Source organism: Diabrotica virgifera, chromosome 3 (genome assembly GCF_917563875.1).
Source record: "Diabrotica virgifera virgifera chromosome 3, PGI_DIABVI_V3a".
Lineage (NCBI taxonomy): Eukaryota > Metazoa > Arthropoda > Insecta > Coleoptera > Chrysomelidae > Diabrotica > Diabrotica virgifera.
In genome coordinates, this window is record NC_065445.1 from 2,725,101 (window position 1) to 2,752,109 (window position 27,009).

A 27,009-nucleotide genomic window follows, 5' to 3' on the forward strand; every position below is an offset into this window, starting at 1 on the left:
GAATACAATTTCGAAGTTTTCAAAGAATTCAAATAGTTGGGAGCAGTGATTACAGATGAAAACAGTTATGAAAAGTTGATGGATTCGACCTTTACTTGATGGAAATTCATTTTATGTATCACTGAAGACTTTTGTTTTCAAAAAGTGTGTTTTATTGTTAGATAATTATGAAAAGAGGTAGCAGCTGGAATCATGTCAAAAAATAGGGCGTATTACTCCCTAGCGACGCTTTTAAATAAAAATTGCTCTCAAAGGAATCTAAAACAAAGACATATAAGACTATAATTTCCCCATAATAAGGCGTGGAAGTGAGACCTGGACACTGATCCAGCGTGAAACAACAAAAGTATTAGTCTTAGAACCTCCAGACGATGTTTGGGCCTTATAGATCAGGAGAGCGGAGACGAAGACATAACCAGGAACTAGAAGTCCTCTATGGAGCCGAAAACACGGAAGAAACTGAGGGAGGCCTATGTCCAGCAGTTAGCGCGATTGGCTGAATGATCAAGTACCTACTTTCTAGTTTTTTATTATTACTAACTCTGATAGTATTATACATTGTTTTTCGTTAATTATTTCTAATTGAGCAGTTCTCCTGTTCACTTGTTTTAATAGTTTGTAAGAAAATTATAAATATCACACCCTCCTAATGGAAAAATACTTGCTACACCCATGTAAAACGCATAAATATGTGGATAGTACCAGCCACCAGAGTAGGTCGTTTCAATTATGATCGAAACGAAAAAAAAAAAAAAAGTGTAATGAAGTAGATATACTTACTTTTTATGTAATATCAAGGATCGAATAAATATATTTAAATTTAACAAATCGGCGACTTCCTTGCTGGGGAATACTGTTTATGTCGTATCGAACAATTTTCGTTGTGTCTTTTGAAAAGGGGCTAAGCTGAAACAAAAACAAATTATCAACGAACGATATATTGCATTATGGTATGAAGAGCGGGATGTTACAATAGGATTGCGCAAATATTAATTGAAAAATATGGAAATTTTATTTTAGTTTTCGATTATCTTATCTACAAGTATATTATCCTAGATTAAATTTTTAAATCAAAGATTTGATAAGTAAAAAATTACGTCGAAAAGTTAACTTTTATTTGAGCGTAGGAGCAAAATTTCGAACCAATGCTTTTTAAATGCATTCATTTTTTTCGAATTTAATAAATATATAGGTAATACTAATAATATAGAGGGTGTTCCGAAAAGATTGGTCATAAATTATACCGAACATTCTGGGGTCAAAAATAGTTCGATTCAACCTAACTTACCTTAGTACAAATATACTCATAAAAAAAGTTACAGCCTTTTGAAGTTACGAAATGAAAATCGATTTTTTTCAATATATCGAAAACTATTAGCACTATTTTATTGAAAATGGACATGTATCATTCTTATGGCAGGAACATCTTAAAAGAAAATTATAGTGAAATTTGTCCACCCCATAAAAATTTTATGGGGGTTTTGTTCCCTTAAACCCCCCCCCCCCCAATCTTTTGTGTACGTTCCAATTAATTCATTATTGAGGTACCATTAGTTAAACATAATAATTTAATTGGAACGTACACAAAAGTTTGGGGGGTTTAAGGGAACAAAACCCCCATAAAATTTTTATGGGGTGCACAAATTTCAGTTTAATTTTTTTTTAAGATGTTGCTGCCATAAGAATGCCACATGTCCATTTTCAATAAAAAATCTGCAAGAGTTTTCGATATATGAAAATAAAACGATTTTCATTTTGTAACTTTAAAGGGCTGTAACTATTTTTGTGTGCACTATTGTATATAGGTAAGTCAGGTACAATCAACCTATTTTTGAGCGCAGAATCTGTGGTATAATTTATGACCAATCTTTTCGGGACACCCTGTATAATAAGTAATACATATTTTTGAAAAATTTTAAACGCAAAAAGTTTCTTTTGAATGAGATATTTAAAATTAAAAATAACACTCAATTTTCTCTTTTTTTTTCACCCCTATAACTTATTAAAATAAACCTTATAGCAGTTTTCATGGACCTTCGGCACTCGTGCAATCTTTCATTCTGCGTTTCAATTTTTCAAAAATACTTGCGTTCTCGCCCAAAAATGCTACGACTAGCAGAAAAATATATGTATAAGCTTTATAGACTTCGAAAAGCATTTGATAGAGTAAGACACGACCTACTGCAACCAAAACGCCAGAGTTAGGGTCGAAGGTTCCACATTCACAGAAGTAGAAATTAGGAAGGGAGTTTACTCTGGGCTAATTAGCAAAATTCATGGAAAAGTTATTACCAGCAATTTTATTGCTGGAATCGAATTATAAGATCCTATATATTAATAATATAGGTATGCAAAGTCCGCAGATAGTGTGCTACTTTTTTTATAAACAAAATGGCGCCCGAAAATCGTGTTTTTTTCAATTAATGCTCTATAACTCCAAGCAGAAGACGTCCACCAACTAAATGGACCGACGATCTAAAGTCTAAAGCGTGTTATTAGTAACTAGATGCAAACCGCACAAGACAGAGACATATGGACAAAGCTTGGGGAGACTTATGTCCAGCAGTGGACGCGTACAGGTTGATGATGATGATGATTTCCATTAAGCCTAATCCACGAACAATTTCCAGGCGAGAATAATATTGAGCATAATTATATACATATTATGTATATTGTATATTCAAAAAGTTGTTTTCCAGCTATGGTTTTTTTTTGATGTTGCAGTTGCAGAATGTGGTTCAGGCTCTAATTCAGTATCGGGAAGACGTAAGGGGAGTTAGATTTGGTGTCATTATGAGTAACTAATCTTCGAATTATTCGAATTTTTCGATATTTTGATATTTCCATGTTACTCTGGGCTAATTAGCAAAATTCATGGAAAAGTTATTTACCAGCAATTTTATTGCCGGAATCGAATTATAAGATCCTATATATTAATAATATAGGTATGCAAAGTCCGCAGATAGTGTGCTACTTTTTTTTATAAACAAAATGGCGCCGACAAATCGTATTTTTTTCAATTATTGCTCTATAACTCCGAAGATTTTAACTTTACAACAAACACACCTTAATAAAAATTTACCGCAACTAAATTCTGCATAGAGATATGTTTTTCACGATTTGCTCCGACGAAAATTTTCCTCGGAAAATACGGGTTTTCCTAACAAAAACTCTAATTTTCAAATAAAGTTTTAGGTAAGTAATTATTAATCAAAAATTAAATAACTTAGTGACATCAAAGCTTTCTTGGTATAGATTGTAATTCCAGAAGCCGGTGAAAATTAAACGAATATTTTAGCAACAATTCAATTGTTAATTAACAAATTACGATCGCAATAATAACCAAAATAATCATGATACATTGATCAAACTTATAAAGATTATAAAGATGAGATGCTTATTTAATATTTTATCGACAAAATATAAATTTTTCTTTTTTTTGCATAATCTTTAAATTTTGAAAAAAAAAGTTATAATACACTGGTCTAATTAGTAAAGTACAAAGAAAGGTTATTTACCAGCAATTTTATTGCTGGAATCGAATTATAAGATCCTATATATTATTAATATAGGTATGCAAAGTCCGCATATAATGTGCTACTTTTTTTATAAAAAAAATGACGCCGACAAATCGTATTTTGTTTTCAATTATTGCTCTATAACTCCGAAGATTTTAAATTTACACCAAAAACACTCAAATAAAAATTCACCCTAATTTAATTCTGCATAGAGGCATGTTTTTCCCGATTTGCTCCGACGAAAATTTTCCTCGGAAAATGTGGGTTTTCCCAACAAAATCTCGAATTTTCAAATAAATTTTTTGGGCCAGTAATTATTTATCAATAATTATATAGCTTGGTGAAATAAAAGCTTTCTTGTTATAGATTATAAATTCAGAAGCCGGTGAAAATGAAACGAATATTTTAGCAACAATTCAATTGTTAATTAACAATTTACAGTCTCAATAACAACCAAAATAATCATGAGACATTGATCAAACTTAGAAAGATTATAAAGGTGTGATGTCTATTTAATATTTTGTCGACAAAATATAAATTTTTCATTTTTTTGCATAATCTTTAAATGGTTAAAAAAAATTGTTATAAACAAATTAACATTTCTCAGAAATTGTTTATTATATTCTAATTTTAAAAAATACTTAAAATGCGTATTTCATAGGTCTTGAAAATGAATGCTTTAAAAAATTTTTCCAACCATTTGCAAAAAAGTTATGAAACAGCAAAGTAAATATACGAAATCTCCGTTGTTTATAATTTGTTTTAATTGTTTCAAAGCTTAAAAGTGAGTCTATGGTACAACCTAATTACTCACAAAGAATGTCAAAAATTAGTGCAATGGTTATATTTTAATCAAAGATTAAAAATACTTTTTTTTGTAGGCAAAACAGGCCTACGCAAACGTAGGCCTGATACAGAGTCGGAGCTAAAATGTTCACTCGAAGCGACTGACACGCAGCGTACATTATTTATTAAAAGTGTACATCACGCGGCCGGTCGTCGCTCCGAGTGAAAATTTTAGCTACAGTACTGTGTGACTCTACTTTCGCGCGTGTAAATTACAAAAAAATATATTTATAATCTTTAATTAAAATATAACCATTAAACTGATAATTGATATTTTTTTGTAAATAATTAGCTTGTACTTTAAACTCACTTCTACGTTTTGAAAGAATTAAAAAAAATTATAAACACAGTAGTAATCGTATGTTTACTTTTCTGTTTCATAACTTTTTTACAAATGGTTGAAAAAAGTTTTAAAGCATTCATTTTCAATATATTTGAAATGCGCATTTTAGCTATTTTTTTAAATTATAATATAATAAAAACTTTCTGCGAAACGTTAATTTATTTATAACTATTTTTTTTAAAACATTTAAAGATTATGCAAAAAAATAAAAAATTCATATTTTGTCGACAAAATGTTAAATAGGCATCTCATCTTTATAAGATTTCAAAGCTTGATCAGTGTATCATAATTATTTTGGTTATTATTGCGACCGTAAATTATTAATTAACAATTGAATTGTTGCTAAAATATTCGTTTAATTTTCATCAGCTTCTGGAACTATAATCTAAACGAAAAAGGCTTTTAAGTCACCAAAATATTTAATTATTTATAGATAATTACTTATCTAAAACTTTATTTGAAAATTAAAGATTTTGTTGGGAAAACCCGCATATTCCGAGGAAAATTTTCATCGGCGCAGATCGGGAAAAACGCGTCTCTATGCAGAATTTAATCACGGTGAATTTTTATTTGGGTGTTTTTGTTGTAAAGTTAAAATCTTCGGAGTTATAGAACAATCATTGAAAAAAACACGATTTTTGTGCGCCATTTTGTTTATAAAAAAAGTAGCACACTATCTGAGGACGTTGCGTACCAATATTATAATAAATAGGATCTTATAATTCGATTCCAGCAATAAAATTGCTGGTAAATAACTTTTCCCAAAAATGGCCTATTCTCCGATAATCAGCCCAGACTATTAGATAAGGATGTGTTCTGTCGCCCCTGCTGTTTAATCTGTACTCAAAGATGGAGTCAAAGTGAATGGTGTAAATATTAACAGCATCAGATACACCGATGATACGGTATTGATTGCGGATTCCGACTTAAGTCTACAACGACTCATCGACAAGACCAACTTGACCTGTGAACAATGTAGTATGAAAATAAACATTAACAAACCAAAGTGATGTCAATCCGAAAAAGTCAAAAAGTAGCTCAACCTTGCACAATCAATGGGCACATTTTAGAACAGGTCAATATATTTAAGTACCTGGGATGTTGGATCGATAGCAGCCTAAATCCTGATCTAGAAATGAGATCGAGAATAGAACAGGCCAGAAAATCTTTCGAAAAAATCAACAAACTACTTTGTGATTCTCGAATAAAACTCGAAATTCGACTACGTTTATCAAAATGCATCATACCTAGGCCACATACTGAAAAATAATAAGTAACAATACGCTCAACTAATAGTGAAAGGAAAAATCGAGGGAAAGAGATGACTAGTAAGGAAAAGACTATCGTGGCTCAGAAATATCAGGCAATGGACAAGGCTAAATTTTGAACAGCTAAAAAGAACAGCTGAAGACAGAGAAGAGTTTGCAATTGTAGTAACCAACCTCCATTAAGGCGACCGCACTAAAAAAAAAGAAGCTGTATGTCATCAATTCTGCATTAGTCATTCTGCAGTACTTCCTGCATTTAATAAGATTGTAAGGGTATTTAGGTAGTGAATTTTGGATTCCATCATGTTATATCAGCTCTTGTCCTTACACATTCTAAGCCTTAGTTTGAATTCTTTGCATGTATTATTCAGGGATTTATATAATTTTCTTGTTTGTTTTTGCGCTTTTTTAATAACTCAAGATCTTCCAGCATAAACGACAATAAAAATTTAATAACTATATTCGGTGTCCTACACGAGCGAATAAAAAACAAAATAATAACTATCTTACTTAGGTCACGGTCTACGCATACGACATTGAAATGATCTGTAGAAATTCAGAGAAAGGTAATATTGCTTTTAAGGAGACAGTAACGACACATGCTTTTAGACATGACCTGTGCAAAAACAAAATATATTGACCGCAAGAGATAAAAATATGCAAGAGTTGAGAAACAAAATAACTGGATTACGATTACGAAAAAATAGGTCGTGTCCATTTATTACAAAGTGTAATGAAAGATATAGAAATATTCAAATATCTTTAAATAAGAGTATAATACCATGCATACTACAAAATCTTTGAAATATGAAAAGTAGAAAAATCTTTGACATATCAGTGTAGGTGTAAAATTTTATATTGTGTTCCAAATATTAAGAATTATTTTTTTATTAATGGTTTCATTTTTTTCTAATAAAATTGTCTACTTTAATCTCAACACGAAAATTAAGAAAACTGCTGGAATTCTCAACAAAAAACAAGTCACTGAAACAAGATTTTTTTATAAAAAAGGGAGTAAAGCAAGGTTACTTACTCCAATGTTGTTAAACTTATAAGTAGAAAAATTATTATAAGTAGAAAAAGCATTCGCAGACTAATAAGGGTATTAAAGTAAACGGCATATTTATTTATTTAACAGCATTAGGTATACCGATGACACAGTGATAGTGGCAGATAGCATCGAAAATCTTCAATGTCTTTTAAATGATCTAACTCTTGCAAATGAAGCTTGCAAGTTAGATCTTTTACATTAAAAATAAATATAAAAAAAACGATATAGGGACAAATATTTAATTACCCAAAAGCAAAGATATATGTAGCTGGCGAAGAAATCTAGCAAGTCAGGCAGTTTAAATCCTTGGGTTGTCTACTAAACCAGTGATTGCCATCCGGGGGGATCGCCCCCTTGGGAGCGATTTAAGATTTTTAGGGGGGCGATAGAGCGAAGGGGGCGATAAGGAGGGCGATTAGCACCCGGGAAACGAGAAATGGGTAATTGAGAAAAAACATACAATACTTTCGATCTAATATCCATAGGATAATAAAAAGTAAATATGTATAGCAATGCAGGTAATAATAACACATACATCTCGTCTAGTAACAGCGGGCTATGAATCGTGATACAATTTAATTCTATAGGTAAGTAATACATTATAATAATATATTCTGCATTTTCCTTTGATCGAGCTTTCGTATTGTACGAACATCCGTACAAAAGAGAAAAAGATAGAAGTGGGATAAGAATGTGGAATGAAGTGGGACAACTACTCAGAAATTTTTCGTGTTAGGTCATTGCTAATTAATAACATAATAGACCAGTAAGGATCTGTGAAAAAACGTCTAGTTTTGGATGTGAGAGGTGGCATTCGGATTTTTGCAGATAAAGTTAGGTGACACCTTCAGTAATAATAATTGACTTATGCTCCTTCTCAAATATGCCCGGAACATTAATAAAAAAATTAAAATATTTAAAAATTTCGAAAAACATCGATTTTTTCCGCTTTCTTTGCTTATAACTTTAAAACGATTCGTTTTGGAACAAAGTCGTAGAGAAATAAAATAAAGATAATTGAATTTTGTATGATATACGACTGGTCAAAAATGTCTTAATGTATTACCTTTTCTGCAATATAGCAATAAATACAAAATAAGGGGGCAAAATACGCCTGTTGTTATTCAATGTTTTTTAACCATTTTGGTGACACATAGAACCTTAGTAATTCGCTTAGGAAATTCTCTGACATACTTAAACCGTGTACCAAAATTCATTAAAATCGACCCAATAGATTTTGCATAATAAATTTGCAATCTAAATGTCTTTAAAAACGTTCAAATTTTTTAAAATTTTTCTGAACAAAAAGTAGACCATTTAGAAGTTGTCTAATTTTTTTACATAAAAGAGGTGCTCTACCTATCTAATACACTTTAAAGAATTAAAATCGGATTATTTAAGGGGCCTCAGCAATGTTTTAAAATTATAAACAATTTTTTGGCTTATAAACAAATAGCTTTGTTTAATAATAAAAAAATTAATTTTTAACAATGCAAATAATTAAAACCGGTATAATTTGACTTAAACTTTCAAATGCTGTCAGCAGAATTACTATTTTATTTTGCTAATCAAAAGTTATTCGCGTTCAAAAATTGCAATTTTTCGATTTTTTGAAAGTTCCACCGCGTTTATCTCGAAAACTATGCATTCTACGAAAAAACTTGTAAGAACATTTTTTGCTTAGAATTACCCTAGAAATACAAAAAAAATGTTTTATTTTGCGAAAATCGATGTTATGTAATTCCTCAAGTTCTTTGTTTATAACAATCTGTTACCCAAAAAATTCGTGTTCTACGGGTCAAAATATATAAAAAACTTGGGTAAGCCCATCTAAATAAAGGAGCCCGTAGCACCCCCTCCTGGCTACAGCACTAATTTGTTTATAAGCCAAAAAATTGTTTATAACTTTAAAACACTACTGAGGCTGCTTAAATAATCCGATTTCAATTCTGTAAAGTGCATTAGATAGGTGGAGTGCTTCGTTATATGTAAAAAAATTGACAAAACTTTGTATGTTCTAGTTTTTGTTGTGCAAGATTTTAAAAAATTTTAATTTTTTAAAAAATGTTTAGATTGCAAAATTATTATTCAAAATCTAGTAAGTCAATTTTAATGAAATTTGGTGTACGGTTTTAGCACATTACAAAAATTTTCTAAGCGAATTAGGAAGGTTCCAAGTGTAACCTAAGTGATGGAAAATCATTGAATAAGGACAGGCTTGTTTTGTCCCCTTATTTTATATTTATTGCTATTTTGCAGCAAGGGTGATAAATTAAGACATTGTTAACCAATCGCATCTGATAGAAAATTTAGTTATCTTTGTTTTATTACTATACGACTTTGTTCCAAAATGAATCGTTTTAAAGTTATAAACAAAAAAAGTAGAAAAAAAACGAAATTTTTTGAAATTTTTAAATATTTAATTTTTTTTATTAATGTTCCGGGCATATTTGAGAAGGAGCATAAGTCAATTATTATTAACGAAGTTATCACCTAACTTTATCCGCAAAAATCCGAATGCCACATCTCACATCCACCTAAAAACAGGTCCTTACTGGTCTATAAGGTATTAAGGTGATAACACTGTGATTCTAGCGACTAGCATGGAGGAACTGAGTTACCTAATGAGTAAGATACAAAAAAACAAGTGCAAAATACAGAGTCAAACTAAACATCACAAAAACCAAATGGATGTTAATAAGCAAAACCCATAAACGACCAAGACAACTGATATTAGACAATGAAAGAATTGAAGACGTAGATTCGTTCATCTACTTAGGAACAACAGTTAATTCAAGACAAACAGTGAGATCAAGCTAAGCAAATACGTATAAGAATAGAAAAAGCAAGAGCGTCGTTCACTAACATGAAGCAAATTTTCATCACTAACAGCTTTACCCTACCTCTCAAAATCCGACTTCTGAAATGTTATGTATTCCTGGTTTTGTTATATGGAATGGAGGCGTGGACAATAACCGCAACATTAATGAAAGAAGTAAAAGCTTTCAAAATGTGGGCTTACCGACGTATATTACGTATATCCTGGACCAAGCACGTGATCAACGAGGAGGTACTAGGCCGGATAGGTAAGGAGAGAGAGAGGTAGGAATAACTATAAAGAAAAAAAATTGGAATACTTGGGTCACGTTATTGGGCACAATAAATATAGAGTATTACCACAGCTAATCATTCAAGGGAGGAAGAGATACTCGTGGCTTTAAAACTTGCAGCAATGGTTCGGATTGTCATCTGCCGAACTATTCAGATCTGCTGTGAACAAAGTCAGAATAGCCATGTTAATTGCCAACGTTCGGAACGGACAAGGCACATAAAGAAGAAGGTCATTGCTATTGTGACTTTGAACTGGTCTTACCATCACGGAATTTGATGTGAAAATTACAATTTGGGCTAATACAGTGGACTTTCTATATAACGAACACGGATATTACGAGGTTTCGCTTATAACGAGGTACATTAGGTGTCCCATGAAATTCCTATTGAACTATAACCCTCTATAACGAGGCAGATTTGGTTATAACGAGGAAAAATGGAATCCAAGAATATGTTTCTTTACCTGTTTTTAGCGCAATAATGGCTATAAATAAATACCTGTTTATAGAAATGCCCAACATCTGTGTTATTGAGGCCAGTGCTGTAATGAACTCCACCGCCTGTAATAAACTTCTTTCTGTTTATCTTTTATCTATCGACAGATATTGAATATTGTAGGAAATTTACAATTTACGATGGCGAAGTCTCATTGTTCAGGTCGACCATCGACACCTAATAAACTATGTAAGGAGCATCAAAACATTCCAATATTATTATTGCCTGATATAACGAAATCCGCTTATAACGAGGTAATTAGTCCGCCATTTCAGTTCTCGTTACAGAAGGAGTCTACTGTAGTTCGAATCGATGCTATAGAATGCATCAACAAAATAGGAAACAAGTTGTTTTTTTGAATCCTAAGAACTAGAACAGAAAATCCATCCAACTAGGTCATTACTGTATGTATTTCTCCAAAACTGTGTTTAATAAGGTTAAATAGAGATAACTAGGTTATCGATTACATATTATATTTGTTGTTGTTTTTTTCTAAATGTGCTTTTTGATGGTTATCTTTTGATACAAGTGTTTATCAATATATAACAATTGCAACGTAGTGTGAAAGGCTGAAACTAAATTTGCATTTGAGAAACATATCAGTTATTTGTGTGGAAAAAGATGATATTTATTGTTTGTAATACAAATATTTACCTATATCGCTATAAGGAATAGTATAGAACACAAAAACCTTGACAGAGATTAAAAAAACCAATAAATTCCACATTAACAGTAGAGTGAAAATGATTAAAAAACAGTTGTGATGATTTGGTCGTAGAGAGATGACAAGAAAGGAGATCCTTAAAAATATTGAAGTCCAAGTTAAAACAAAATGTGTAAAAAATGTAGATTTAAAAAGATGAGGACAAAAACGAAAATTTTATGTACGGTAATCTTACTTTTAATTAATTGATGGATTCGACCGTTACTTGATGGAAGTTCATTTTATCTAACAATAAAACACTGAAAACGTTTATTTTCTATACTTCCACAAAATTTATTGTAACTATGTGACTACAGCTGTTTCGGCAGAGTGCCTTTCTCAAGCCTTTATTTTTATTTTATTTCCTGTTTATGACAGTTTGCATGTTGCTCCAGTTTTTGGCACATGTTATTTATATCGTTGTTTTTATCGCTAATATACACACATTTTATTTTCCTCCGTTCTCTCCAGTTCTTTCTGCTTTTTATTTCTGTAGAAAGAGATATAAAGAAGAAAATCGGCGAAGACCAGGCAGAAAAGCCTTAGATTACATTTACATTGTCGAAAAACTAATAGAATAAAGAATGGCCAAAAATAGATCCGGCCATCTGGCTGTTGTAGATCTTAAGAAGGCCTATGACTCGATATCTAGAACTAAGCAATGGCAGACATCGAAGTTCCACGAATATTAATAGGAGCAGTAAAAGCAGCTATCAAAAAGGGTAGTAGAATATGCAGTTCATTTAAGACGACAAAGGGCTCCTCTACATCCCCTTATCGCGCTTAAAATATTACTGGAAAAAACCCTGAAACCAAGGGAAAAAAAGTACGAAGGAATGGCCATACCAGTAAGAAACGAATACCTACATAAGTTTTCTTCTTCTTCTTCAGGTGCCATCTCAGCTACGGAGGTTGGCAATCATCATAGCTATTTTAATTTTTGAGGCAGTAGCTCTAAATAGTTGTTTTGAGCTGCATCCAAACCATTCTCTCAGGTTCTTCAACCATGAAATTCGTCTTCTTCCGATGCTTCTTCTGCCATCTATCTTTCTCTGCATTATGAGTCGTAGGATGCCTTACTTCTCGCCCCGCATCACATGTCCGAGATACTGACGATCAAATACTGATCGCACAAGCTTTATGATTAGAAAACTGGAACAGTAATATACAAAGAATGGTATGGAAATAAAGAAAATACCTAACAACGGAGAATACAGAAATAAAACAGCTGGAAATAGACGAAGGTAAACAAATACAAGGAACAGACAAGTACAATAGTGGAGTCACTGAAGGTGGATATGAGCTATTACCTCCGATTTCGTTGAACCTCCATCGATTTGCATGAAAATTGGTGAGTGGTTAGAGGATATCTCAAGGAACAAAAGTGACATGGTGCTTGTGCTTTTACCCTGGGGGTGGATGCCACCCCTTTTCGGGGTGAAAATTATTTTATTAAAAATAATCCCATAATTAGATAGGGGGACAAATTCTAAGCAACATTTGTTATATAAGGTTATTAAAATAAATCAAAACTTTTTGAGTTATAAAGATCAAAAATTTTAATTTTTTGTAAGAAAAATGCATGTTTTTAACCGATTATTCATAGATAACTCAATAACTAACTAGATAACTCAAATAAGAAAACGGTATCATTGCAGAGTTTTTAAAAGATGGTGGCGAAGGGCTTCAAGAAGAAATCACCGAGTTAATATGCGAAGTGTGGATCAAAGAAAATATACCCAATCAGTGGAAAGAAGCTATCCTATGTCCTGTACTTAAAAAAGGAGACGTTACAGATTGTAGAAATTACAGGGGAATAGCTCTACAAGATACAGTATATAAGATTCTGGCCATATTAATTAGAAATAAAATTAAAACAAAAGTGGAAAATTGTCTAGGTGAATATCAAGCGGGTTTTAGAGCACAAAGATCGGTAATAGACCAAATTTTTGCAATGAAACAAATTTTATCTAGCTCATATGAATTCAACCTAGCATTAAATATGTTATTTATTGATTTTAAACAGGCATACGATACCATAAAAAGAAGTAAAGTATATGAAACGCTAGAATATTTTGAATTTCCACCAAAAATAGTAAGATTGACTAAATACATACTTAGTGACACTAAAAGTAAAGTTATGATAGAAGGACGGGTTTCGGATAGCTTTATCACCAATAGAGGCCTGCGACAAGGTGACCCGTTATCAACAGATTTCTTCAATTTAATTTTAGAGAAGATTATACGAGAATGCAATATATATACTAAAGGCACAGTTTATCATCACAGGCATCAATGTGTAGCATACGCAGATGATATTACCTTAATAACAAGGAGACCTGCAGAATTAAGAGAAATCTTCAATAGACTAGAAAGAACAGCCAAGGAATATGGTTTAGAAATAAACGAAGAGAAAACGAAATATATGGTGATGAAGGGAAATGAAAATCATCTGGGACAGTCCTTTAAGATACAAAGCCCAAGTAAAGAATATAACTTCGAAATTGTCGGCCAATTCGATTACTTGGGAGTAACACTAACAAATAGGAACGAAGAGAACCAAGAAATAGCAAAAAGAATGGCGAAAGGTAGTAAGAGTGCTGGAAGTCTAAATAAGATACTGAGGTCGAAGATAATATCCAGAAAAGCAAAAAAACGAATATATACAACAGTTATCCGACCTACGGTACTCTATGCTAGCGAGACCTGGACATTAAATAAAGATATGGAAGTAAAATTAGATAGATGGGAACGAAAGATCCTCAGAAGGATATATGGAGGTTTAAAAGAGGGGAATATCTGGCGAAGAAGAACGAATGAAGAAATAATGCAAATATATGGACAACCAAAAATAACAACACTCGCCAAAATTCAAAGATTAAGATGGCTTGGGCATATAGCAAGAATGGAAGAAGGAAGAGTTCCCAATCAACTAATAAACACGGAGGCTGGTACAAAAAGAAAAAGAGGACGCCCCCGAAGAAGATGGTTGGAGTCTGCAAAAGAAGATCTGAAGTCGCTGAGGGTACAAGATTGGAAAAACCTAGCACAAGACAGAAAGAAATGGAAGAAAACAATTGAAGCCTTGGGCCCCTAAGGCCTGTTGAGCTGAACTATATATATAACTCAATAACTATAAGTTTTTACAAAAAAATTATTATTACCAAAATGGAAGTTAATAAAAAATTAAATAAACTTAAACCTTTTAATGTTAACTAAAAGTGAGTTATAGGTAATTAAATGTTTATTTTTTTCGGCGAGTACCCAAATCTAAGTATTCAAGCTTAAATTACGGGAAAATTATGCATTTTATAACATAAACTTATAAAACATTTATGAAAGTACTTAGAAATATCGATCAAATGAGATACCGAACAAGTTAATAGCATTAAAATTTATGCTACAAAAATTTTTCAAACTTTATCTTTTAAAAAATTTTCCAAAAAATGTTATCGTTTTTTTTTAATAACTTCGTTAACTTTTTACCTATCAGGTTCACCTAAAAACGGTTTGAAAGGTAATTCCAAATAGTATGGTATAGTTAGACTCAAACCCAGACATCCAAAGTGAAAGTTATCCTCCAACACCAAATTGTTCTATATGGTCCACACAATGTCCAGAAAAAAGTCACACCATTTTGAGCGTCGGGTTTGGGGGGGAGAGGGGGGAGAAATCGGTAAATTCGTAGTTTTTTAAGTTTTTCGCCAATATTTCTAAACTATGCGGTTTAGCATGAACAACCTTCTATACAAAATTGTTCTACATTAAATTTGAAATAAGAAAGGCCCATGCATAATATTTCTAAAATGAATGGTTCCAAAGTTACGGAGGTAGTATTGTATAACTGGTCCAAAAAAAGGCCTAACCCAGACATCCAAAGTAAAAGTTTTCCTTCAACACCAAATTATTCTATATGGTCCACATATTGTTCAGTAAAAAGTTACACCATTTTGAGCGTCCGGTTTGGGGGGGATATGGGGGAGAAGTCGGTAAATTAGTAGTTTTTTTACGTTTTTCGTCAAAATTTCTAAAACTATGCTTTAGCGCAAGGAATGCTCTATAGGAAAATGTTCTACATAAAATTTAAAACAAAAAAGATTCTATACATAATTGTTATAAAATCAACCGGTTCCAGAGTTACGGAGGGCGAAAAGTGGAGGTTTTCGATACTTTTTATATTTACCGATTTCTCCCCCCTCTCTCCCCCAAGCCCGACGCTCAAAATGGTGTGACTTTTTTCTGAACATTATGTGGACCATATAGAACAATTTGGTGTTGGAGGATAACTTTCACTTTGGATGTCTGGGTTTTTGGTATAGTTATATCATAAATATTGCCCAAAAAATATAAAAAGTATCGAAAACCTCGACTTTTCACCATCCGTAACTCTGGAACCGTTGATTTTATAACAATTATGTATAGAACATTTTTTTGTTTTAAATTTTATGTAGAATATTTTTCTATAGAACATTCCTTACGCTAAAGCATAGCTTTAGAAATATTGACAAAAACCTAAAAAAACTACTAATTTACCGACTTCTACCCCATCTCCCCCCAAACCGGACGCTCAAAATGGTGTAACTTTTTACTGAACAATATGTGGACCATATAGAACAATTTGGTGTTGAAGGAAAACTTTTACTTTGGATGTCTGGGTTAGGCCTTTTTTTGGACCAGTTATACAATACTACCTCCGTAACTTTGGAACCATTCATTTTAGAAAGATTATGCATAGGGCCGTTTTTATTTCAAATTTAATGTAGAACAATTTTGTAAAGAGGGCTGTTCATGCTAAACCGCATAGTTTTAGAAATATTGGCGAAAAACTTAAAAAACTACGAATTTACCGATTTCTCCCCCCCCCCTTTCCCCCCAAACCCGACGCTCAAAATGGTGTGACTTTTTTCTGGACATTGTGTGGACCATATAGAACAATTTGGCGTTGAAGGATAACTTTCACTTTGGATGTCTGGGTTATGCCATCTTTTGGATCAACTATACTATACTAAAAGGCCGTGACCCGTCAAAATAGCCCGGTCAAAACAGCCCCGTCAAAAAAGCCCCGTCAAAATAGCCCGAACACAAAATAGCCTCGACAAAATAGCCCGCAAACAAAATAGCCCCGACAAAATAGATCGCACACAAAATAGCCCCGGTCAAAACAGCCCCGGCTAAAATAGCCCCGGCTAAAATAGCCCCGGCTAAAACAGCGTCTTATACACAATTACATAATTATTTATACAAGGTGTCCAAAAACTTTTTTTTAATTGAAATTATTTGACAAAAATGAAGAAACCATTTATTTAATTTAAAATGCATTTTACTGTTGCCTGAAAACAGAAAAAATTGTTTATATCATAAATTAACATTGATTTTCGCTTAACTTAAATGTTCAAACTTCCAAGAGGCAGGAAAGACAGGCCTCGAGTTCTCTGAAAAGACAATTTTTATTTAATGTGGTTAAGATAAACATCTGAATAGAGGATAATTACCATTTCGGAAAAAATGTATTTTTAAGGAATTATTTCATGATTAATTCTGAAGGGAGCTTTTTTTTTCGGAGCTATTTTGTCGGGGCCATTTTGTCGGGGCTATTTTGTCGGCGGGCTATTATTCCGCGGCTATTTTGTCTGCAGGCTATTTTGTCGGAGCTATTTTGTGTGCGGGATATTATGTCGGGGCTATTTTGTCGGAGCTTTTTTGACGGGGCTATTTTGACGGGGTACCCTAAAAGGCTATTAAAACGCTTTGAAATTAATCTTAGACACCTTACTTTTTTAAAAATCAAAGATTAAATGGCCACGGTTACATGGTTCTCACAGCAAAATTTAAGCTTTAAACGTTTCTATCTCGGTTATTTTTCACCCTACAGAAATGGTAAAAAAAGAATAATATTTGATATATAAAAAACTAAAATTTGGTTATTTACCATGTTTTACGTACATTGAGTATTTTTATAGTTATTATCAAAAGAAAATGAAAATGACGATAATTTTAAAAGTTCTGACTTTTTTAAATTACATGTTTTTTTCAAAAATATGCATTCTAAACCGGTGAAAATTGTTAAAATCATTATTTATGCTAATATAAAGATTTTTTTTAAGGATTACTATAAATTTTAATTTTTGTGGAAATGGAGTATGTTTTATTTTTACTTTTTCCTAAAAAATTCGAAAGGTTTGTCTTAGTTTCATCATATCTTGCTTAATTTTGATGCTATTAACTTCTTCTGAAGCTCATTTGTTAGGTATTCCGAAGTACTTTGATAAGTATTTAGCAGGTATATTTTATAAATTGCATCGTTTTCCCGTTATTTAAGCTTGAATACTTAGATTTGAGTACTCATCGAAAAAAATTTACATTCAATTACCCATAATCGACTTTGAATTAACATTAGTTTAGTACTTTGAGCGAAGAGTGTATTCAGTTTTTTATTGTCTTCAACTTTGGTCAGAATAACTTTTTTGTAAAAGCTAATAGTTCTTGAGTTATACGTGAAAAACAGCTTTAAAACATGCGCATTTTTTTACGAAAAAATAAAATCTTTGATCTTTATTAACTCAAAAAGTATTGATTTATGTTAATAACTTAATATAACAAAATTTGCTTAGAATTTGTCCCTCCATCGATTTATGGTATTATTTTTAATAACATAATTTTCACCCCAGAAAAGGGGTGGCTTCAACCCCCATGGTAAAAGCGCAAGTTGGCATCATGTCACCTTTGTTGCTTGAGGTATCCTCTAACTCAGTGGTTCCCAACCTTTTTCGGCCTACCGCCCATTTTTCCAAAAACAAAATACTTAACGCCCCCCTTAAAAAACTCTTCCATTCTTAAAATTAGTAACGCACTTTCATTCACAATTGTTTTACCTTTTTTGGGTCAAAGGCTACCTTAAATATGATTCGACGGCCCCTTAACTAATCCAAGCAACAACAAATTAAAAAAAATGTTTTATTCAAAAATACAGTATTCATGTATTGATCAAACTTTAACTTAAATACATATCATAAAAAACAATATAATAATAATAATATAACATTTTTAATGAGAAGGCTGTGACAAATATGTATTACTATAATAGTATATTACTTTATGAGGCGGAGAAGCATGACTTTTCTTGACGCGCCCGATATACGCGCCGAACGAAGTGAGGCGCGTAATAGAGGGCAAGTCAAGAAAAGTCGCTTCTTTGCCGAATAAAGTATACTATTTTTTCTTCAAACGTAGCAAAATCTAGAATGCCTCAAACGACATGGGGGCTGGAAATCAAGCACGGTTGCCGAAGGATATATAGAGGATTCAATAAGAAATAAGAACGATAATGCTCAAAAAATTTTAAACCCTCATGATTCGCCAACATCGGGAATGATTGCTGAAAGTTGTGCTCGACCATCAGTATCATCAACAATTACCAATGCGTATCAAGAGTCGGGAACATTTTTGCACGGTTTCAATTTTGAAAATGCCTCATTAACTAATTGTACTTTTAATATTACTATAAATAAAAATGATGTTTTATTGTTGTTAATGACATTTGTATTGTTGCTTTGTGACATGTTTCATATTGTTGCCATGACAACATTTTTCCCTCCACCGCCCGTAAAGAAATGGGAAAAAAACTGCTGCCGGCGGAGACATCAAACTTTGACAGGATCAAGTTAGATAAGTAATGTCATCATTATTTGACGTTTGAAGAAAAAATATACAGTGCTAGTCAAAAGTCCGTACCCCCCCTCGTATCTTTTGAACGGCTATACCTATAATAGTGAAATTTGGAGGAAGGAAATAAACGGACGTAAGCTTCTTAACTAGTTATGACAGGTGACGTAATAGTGACAGATGACGTTACAGAGCCACTGTGACCGATAATTTTAAATAGGACCTTATGGCAAGTGATACCTCGTTTGTGAGGTATTTAAAATACCTATTCAGTCATACTAATTTTTTTGGGTTTAGGTTGATTTCGATTTTGGTGAATAAATTAAATAAATATAATATTGTAGTTTCGAATTTAATTAATAAAAATTCAAATGTCCGCCTATAGATTTTTTGTCAAAAAAGTTGACGTTTTTTAATTCTCTAGTAGTTTTTACGTCAACGTCAACCTGTTTGACAAGTAATCATAGGCGGAATTTTGAATTTTTATTAATTAAATGCGAAACTACAATTTTATATTTACTTCATTTGTTCATCAAAATTAGCTTAAACTCAAACAAAATTAGTATGACTGAATAGGTATTTTCAATACCTTTCAAACTAGATATCACTTGCCATAACGTCCCATTTAAAATTATCGGTCACAGTGGCTCTGTAACGTCATCTGTCACTATTACGTTACCTGTCATGACTAGTTAAGAAGCTTACGTCCGTTTATTTGCTCCTTCCAAATTTTACTATTATAGGTATAACCGTTCAAAAGATACGAGGGGGGGTACGGACTTTTGACTAGCACTGTATTTCTAACAAATGCACTGCAACTTTCTGCAATTAACACACAGAAAATTCACCACCCTGCTTTAGCGAAACAATCTCGAATGATTAAGTTATGCCTGACCATGCCGCTGCGCGAAGGAGGAACCAAAATTCACTTAAAGCAGAAAGGTTCTACTGGAAGTGGAATTATACTAACCAAACTGAAACGTTCGACTGCAACGTCGAAATTGTTGCAGTGTTGGACTGAGTGATAAATAAAAAATTGCACGGTGCATAACCAAAATGCATTTTGTGCATTTCGTTTATATTTTCGGATTCACCTTCTCTATTTCTGTGTGAGAAGCGAAAAGCAAAGTTGTTAGAAGCAAAGAAGCAATGAGTTACTTTAGGGGGGCGGCAGCTGTTCCTCAACGCCCCCCAAATTTTCCTTGGACCCAAAAAGCCCCCTTATCTCTCTTCAACGCCCACCGGTGGGCGGTACCGCCCCCGTTGGGAACCACTGCTCTAACTGCTCACAAATTTTCATGAAAATTGATGGAGGTTCAACGAAATCGGAGGTGAAAACCTTCAGTGACTGCACTACAAGTACCTATTTAGGTTTCATAATATCACACAAAGGAACAACTGAACAAGATACAAAAATGGACTAGGACAAACAAGAAACTGCATATGAAAATTGAGCCCGGTACTGTGGGATAAGAACATTAGTATAAAAACAAAAAGAAGAATATTATATAACACCATGACAAGAAATATCCTGGCTTATGGGTGTGAAAATTGGATAATAAATAAGAAAACCAAAAACAAAATAAGAGCAACAGAGATGGAATTCCTAAGGAGAAGCTGCAGAGTAACAAGAAGAGATAGAATAGATAACATATAGATTAAGAAAATAATGGGAATCAACTCACATACAGTGAGCACGTAAAGGTTGGAATAAATTCATTTTCTCGAGAATGAACGATTTTGGAAAAAAATCCCGAAACAGGTCAATTTTTATTTTTAAATTACGACTTTTTGGCATATATATCATATTAGTAACGTCACCCATCTGGGCGTGATGACGTCATTGATGATTTTTTAAATGGGAATAGGGATCGTGTGATAGCTTATTTGAAAGGTAATTTAATTCTATATTGAGTAATATAAACATTTACATAATTATTTATACAAGGTGTCTAAAAGAATTTTTTTTAATTAAATTTATTAACGTAAAAAGAACAATGCATGTAATTTTTTTAGTCAAAAATACATTTTACTGCTCTCAGAAAACAGAAAAAAAATGTTTATTTGAAAAATAATCATTGCTTTTCGCTTAACTTAAATGTTCAAACTGTCAAGAGGAAGGTGGGTGGCGACTTTAATATTGAATTTAGGCAAAAAACAATAAATTACTTGTCAAATAAACATTATTTCCTGTTTTATGATAGCAGTAAAATGTATTTTGAGTTAAATAAATTACACACCTTCTTTTTATGTCAATAAATTTAAATAATATACACCCTGTATAAATAATTATACTAATGTGTATATTACTGAATAGAGAATTGAATTACCTTTCAAATGAGCTATCACACGACCCCTGTTCTCATTTAAAAAAATCATCGATTACGTCATCACGCCCAGATGGGTGACGTCACTAGTATGATACATATTCCAAAAAGTCGCAATTTAAAAATAAAAATTGACCTGTTTCGGGATTTTTTTCCAAAATCGTCCGTTCTCGAGAAAATGAATTTATTCCAACCTTTACGTGCTCACTGTATAATAGACTGACTACCTAAAACAGAAGAGATTAAACCGGTACGGACATGTCAGAAGAGCAAACACAAAACGTCGGATAAAGAGAATAACAGAGTGGAGCCCGATAGGAAGAAGGAAGAGAGGCAGACCCCAAAAGATGTTTCAGAGATGAAGTGGACGAAGCAATGGAAAGAAGAAATCTGCAGGAAGGAGGCTGGCAAAAATTAAATCAAATATACATACATTTTGAAGGGTTAAAAATCATACCTGTTAACATGTTGACGATTCCACATAACTTTTCACACGCAAAATTGATCATTTATTTATCTTTTAACGGAAAAGCAGCACACACTACACCACAATCGGTTTTTGCACCCACAAAAATCTATAGAAAACTTAGCGACAAAACTGAAGGATGATAACATTGAACTATTAAATCCGAACACCACTAACACGAATATATTTATACCTGATAAAGTAATTTTTAATGTCGTTTAAACTGTTTTAAAATTGCCGTGTAATAACTTAGGATTTTCGGTCAACTACCGAGAAAAACCAATAATTTTTAATGTGTAAGAAATTTTGATACCAGGATAAATATAATCGAAATACACACGAATATAGACACACGAAAACTTCCTTCTACTACGGACTACACTTGGAAACGAAATGAAATTATTATTGGGCACTTCGGCAGAGGTAACAGCATTGTTTAACAAAGAATTGTTTTTTAAACAATGGTAACACAGAGAAGCTAGGGGTATCACGATAAGAAAAAGCAGTTACATTTCAAATGGTCAAGCAAAACATTTATTGTCTCAACAACTACGTTTATTGTCACCATGAACGCATTGATTGTGGTTATTAAACGCAGTAGTAGATTGATTAATGCATTCGTTGTCACAACAATCAGTTTACATCTAGGGAATAATCAAATATTATTCTATATTAACAACATTTGTACATTGTTTTAATGAAATCTGTACGTTGTCACGATAAACCAAGGTAATTGCTTGTCATCTACGAAATCAAGAAAGTGAGTTGCTGCCAGAATTACCATTATTTATTAAATATACGAAACTAATTTATTGGCTGAATAAATTGAGTGATATTTAATGTACTCTAGTTATTTTCACAATTATTATTCAATCATTGTGACAATAACCAAATACATTCGTCAATGTCTAAAAGTTCGTTGAAACAAAAAATTAAATTGTTGTTACAACGAAATACTATTCAATAATCACTGTTAATCAATATTACGAACTAAATTTTTTTGAGTGGAGGAAGGAAAACTGTCGGAGCCCTACACAAACTACTACGAGCAAAAAACATCTCCAGAGAAACAAAACTGAGACTATTCCGAACAGTAATCCAGCCTTTTACTGAAGCAAAACATGTATTATGAACAGAAATCAAGAAAATATGCTGAACATCTGGGAACGGAGTGTTCTAAGGAAGATATTCGGGGGAGTAAAAGACGACGAAGACGTTTGGAGGAGACGAACAAATGCAGAGATCAGAGAGCTGTATCGGAAATGAGAAATTAGCCAGATCGTCAGATCGTTAGACATTGAAACCATCGGATAATAGCGATCTTACATTGTTTATTATATTGTTTATAATTAAAAATGACGTTTAATCTTGTGTGTATTTTGTTTATTACATATCTGTATCACCAAATTTACAAAAACCAGTTTTTTGCAAACACTGTTTTTGGAAAATCACTACTTCCCTGATCTATTGATAAAAAAATCGTATTCCACAAACTAATACAAAATGAATTCTTCATACTCACAACAAACAAACAAACAAACATACGAAAACGAAGATAAGAACATAATAATCAGAAACTATTTCCACGACAATATAAATTCCGCAATAAAAAGTCAATAGAATGTCACGTAGTTTTTTTACTTACGTATTACACAAAATAATAACTATCCACATATTTTTTATAAATATTTTAAATTATATCATTATTTGATGTATTATTCTGTAATTATGCGGCAACAATCGGCAACAATACGTATTTTTTCGCAACATGTTATTAAACGAACATATTATAAGGAAGTTGTTATAAACTTTAAATATTTCATCGTCATTATCGTTGGATTATTTTTCTATTTAGTGATTGATAATCGTTTGTTTTGTTCATCTTTTTTGTTATATATGTCTAACTTGCAAATAAAATTTAATTGTATCACTTGTTTTCATAGGTATTTATTTAAACTATGTGCGTAATATTTTTATTATGTGCGTATAATTGTTACAATTATTATATTATTATTGAGTTGATCAATCAATCAATTAAAAAGTTGTTGAAATATCTACAAACGATATACCTAGTCCGTTGAAATGATGTATTTTTTGGGAGGCGGTGAAGAGTGATAAAAATATGCTTAAGTTCAAGTTTGTGGGGTCACAACCTAGAAACCCTACAGAAAATCTTTTAAGTACTTGTTAATAACTTTTACTAAAACTACCTTAGAACTTCAGTGTTTCACCCAAAGTTGGATATTGGGGTACTTAACAAACCCTCGAAATTTGAGACTGATCCATTAATTAGTTTAAGAGTTATTCTATATGTTTATCCCAGAGACCTTTATTTTGCAATAAGATAAGACAGAAAATAATGACGATAGAGCAATTCTGAGTATGCCAAATGAAAATAGAAGAGTGATAGTATCAAAATGTATTAAAAAAAGATAAAAAATTATTAACATAGTCAAAAATCCTAATACCAAATTTTTAAAAAATTTTGTAGTTTATAAACATTTAGAATAACTTTAAAAATGTTGTCCGTAGAAACAATCTTTTTATATATTCGAAAAGATAGTATTTAAACACGAATTTTCAATTAAAAAAATTTAGGTCAAAACGGCAAACAGGTGTATGTTTTCAAAAAACTTTTGATAGTGTGTAAAAAAAAAAAATTAGCCTGGGCTCATTTGGGACAAAGTTAGCCATATGTTTTTTTTAATTCACAGCTAATTTGTTTCTAATAATTAAGGAATCACATTAATGCCATTTTAAAGAAGGGGATTTGTATTTTTTCTTAAAAAATTTGCACAAACATTATACCTTCACAGCACCCTCTACGATTTTTCAAAAATGTAGTGCAAACGTTTACTAGGGGGATCCTACAAATCCAGCGAGTTAAAATACCGAAAAAGCAATTTCAAACGAATATAATTTGCTGTATCTCCGGATCAACTCAATGGATTTTGATCTTTCTTTTTTTAATTGGTATGTAATTTTTACGTACATTACAAATATGCAATTCGTTTATAAATTTGTTAATAAATAAACGGTCTAATTTGTTTAAACAATTCTTGAAAATTTTTTTTTTACAAAAATCTATTTTTTTAATGATAGTATCATTAATGATCACAGAAAAAGTTAAACTACACTTTAATAAATAAATGATTTTTATTAGATAATTATTTATTTAAGATAATTTATCTATTAAAGTATACCTTAACTTTTTCTATGATTAATAGGGATAGTATGATTAAAATCATGGATCTTTGGGAAAAATTATTTTTTCAAAAATTGTTTAAACAAATTAGACTGTTTATTAATTAATAAATGTCTAGACAAATTACATATTTGTAATGAACAGAAAAATTACATACAAATTAAAAAAAGAACGATCAAAATATATTCAGTAGATCCCGAGATATAGAAAATGATAGTAGTTAATTGCTTTTTTTAGTTTTTGAACTCGTGCATTTGTCGGCTCCCAGCCTTCGGCTCCCTTCACTTACCACGACTAGTCACCAGTTAAACTACATTTTTAAAAATTCGTGTAAAATACCAGCTTTTGTAATATGTAAAATGACTTTTTCTACAGACAATATTTTTAAAGTTATTCTAAATGTTTTTAAACTACAAAATTTCACAAATTTGGCATTAGGATTTTTATCTATATTAGATAATTTTTTTATATTTTTTTAGTACATTTTGATAGCATCAGTTTTCTACTTTCATTTGGCATAAGCAGAATTGCCATATCTTCATTATTTTCTGTCTTATGTTATTGCAAAATAAAGGTCTCTGGGATAAACAATTAGAATAACTCTTAAACTAATTAATGGATCGGTCTCAAATTTTAAGTACCCCAATACCCAACTTTGGGTGAAACACTAAAGTTCTAAGGTAGTTTTAGTAAAAGTTATTAACAAATAACGATTTTCACCTATTTTGCAGTTTGCGTAGCAACAAATTAACTTTTTAACTTTTATGTCCAGCAGTGGACGCGTACAGGTTGATGATGATGATGATTTCCATTAAGCCTAATCCACGAACAATTTCCAGGCGAGAATAATATTGAGCATAATTATATACATATTATGTATATTGTATATTCAAAAAGTTGTTTTCCAGCTATGGTTTTTTTTATGTTGCAGAATGTGGTTCAGGCTCTAATTCAGTATCGGGAAGACGTAAGGGGAGTTAGATTTGGTGTCATTATGAGTAACTAATCTTCGAATTGTTCGAATTTTTCGATATTTTGATATTTCCATGTTGTTACTGCAGGTTATACCACACTGCAGCACATTTGAGGCATGCTTTTCGGAAACCACACACACTTCCTCAGTTTCCTTTGCATCTGCAGAAAATTATCAGAAATTCGGAGGTGCTGGAGTTTGGATTGATATCCAAATTTTTCCATGCTTTTTCAGTCCCAATCTTCAGGATCGCAGTGCTTGTTGAGCCACTACTTAACCTGGCGATAGATAACTCAGAGACAGTGGAAAGGGGCTGCATCTTGTGTTGGAGGAAGCGATGATAAGTTAAATGCATTTTTGGTCACTGTCTAGCCGAGTCGTTTGTATCTCATGCTATCCAGAAAATCATCTATATTTCCACCATATAAAGAGACGAAAAAAACTTTCGCGACAGTAAGCAAAGATTTTTTTTGTGTGAAGAACTTGATGGCCTTGGCCGAGCCAATTAGTCAGACATTTTGTTATTTTAAAAACAAACAAATTTGTTTTTTCAATCAGAGGAATTTTTTCTGTATTTCTAACTCTAAATACATAACAAACTAACATATTACAATTATTATCTAAATAATACACTGTTTTGGTTGTAAATGTTTTTTTTTGTACATATTTATTTTTGTTGTATTTTTTATCTTTATTTTGTTTTTTTGCTTTTTTTTTGCTTTTTTTGCTTTTTTTTTTCTTTTTTTGCTTTTTCTTTTCTCTTCTTTTTTCTTGTTCTTTTCTTTTTTCAATTATAATATACAATAATTACTTAAATCTACAGGGTTTACAAAAAATAACAACAAAACAAACATATTTGTTTTGTTTTAAGATGCCTGCTTTGTTTTAACAAAATTACTTAAATACAGGGTAAATTTTATTGCTACAATCTATATTTACAGTTTTTGATATGTTCGTAAATTGGTTTTAATGTATTTATATCTTCAGAAAATATCAAATTGTTCAGATAAACGGGAGGTGGAATTTTTAAGTAAGCAAAGA

General features: G+C 31.8%; 1 protein-coding gene across 1 annotated transcript in view; it reads right to left on the bottom strand.

The window, feature by feature from the left end:
- Positions 1-27,009, bottom strand: part of LOC126881767 (solute carrier family 41 member 3-like) — a 55,647-nt gene that overhangs the window by 23,499 nt on the left and 5,139 nt on the right. The window contains exon 2 of the mRNA XM_050646248.1: positions 781-906. The gene's annotated coding sequence lies outside the window, so the exon portion shown is untranslated. The remainder of the gene's footprint in view (positions 1-780; positions 907-27,009) is intronic.